This window comes from Bufo gargarizans, chromosome 4 (genome assembly GCF_014858855.1).
Source record: "Bufo gargarizans isolate SCDJY-AF-19 chromosome 4, ASM1485885v1, whole genome shotgun sequence".
Taxonomy (NCBI): Eukaryota; Metazoa; Chordata; class Amphibia; order Anura; family Bufonidae; genus Bufo; species Bufo gargarizans.
In genome coordinates, this window is record NC_058083.1 from 110,257,262 (window position 1) to 110,258,407 (window position 1,146).

A 1,146-nucleotide genomic window follows, 5' to 3' on the forward strand; every position below is an offset into this window, starting at 1 on the left:
TCACAGAATACCTTGGGGTGTCTTCTTTCCAAAATGGGGTCACTTGTGGCGTAGTTATACTGCCCTGGCAATTTAGGGGCCTAAATGTGTGAGAAGTACTTTGCAATCAAAATCTGTAAAAAATGACCGGTGAAATCCGAAAGGTGCACTTTGGAATGTGGGTCCCTTTGCCCACCTAGGCTGCAAAAAAGTGTGACACATCTGGTATCGCCGTACTCAGGAGAAGTTTGGGAATGTGTTTTGGCGTGTCATTTTACATATACCCATGCTGGATGAGAGAAATATCTTGGCAAAAGACAACTTTTCCCATTTTTTTATACAAAGTTGGCATTTGACCAAGATATTTTTCTCACCCAGCATGGGTATATGTAAAATGACACCCCAAAAGACATTCCCCGACAAAAAATAAAAAATTCTAGGAACTCGCCATGCCCCTCACGGAATACCTTGGGGTGTCTTCTTTCCAAAATGGGGTCACTTGTGGCGTAGTTATACTGCCCTGGCAATTTAGGGGCCCATATGTGTGAGAAGTACTTTGCAATCAAAATCTGTAAAAAATGACCGGTGAAATCCGAAAGGTGCACTTTGGAATGTGGGTCCCTTTGCCCACCTAGGCTGCAAAAAAGTGTGACACATCTGGTATCGCCGTACTCAGGAGAAGTTGGGGAATGTGTTTTGGGGTGTCATTTTACATATACCCATGCTGGGTGAGAGAAATATCCTGGCAAAAGACAACTTTTCCAATTTTTTTATACAAAGTTGGCATTTGACCAAGATATTTCTCTCACCCAGCATGGGTATATGTAAAATGACACCCCAAAACACATTCCCCAACTTCTCCTGAGTACGGCGATACCAGATGTGTCACACTTTTTTGCAGCCTAGGTGTGCAAAGGTGCCCAAATTCCTTTTAGGAGGGCATTTTTAGACATTTGGATCCCAGACTTCTTCTCACGCTTTAGGGCCCCTAAAAAGCCAGGGCAGTATAAATACCCCACATGTGACCCCACTTTGGAAAGAAGACACCCCAAGGTATCCAATGAGGGGCCTGGCAAGTTCATAGAAAAAAATTTTCTTTTTTTTTTTATTTTTATGTTTTTTTACCTTTATAGAACAAACCTCTCCTTCCCCATGGGTCAATGTGCA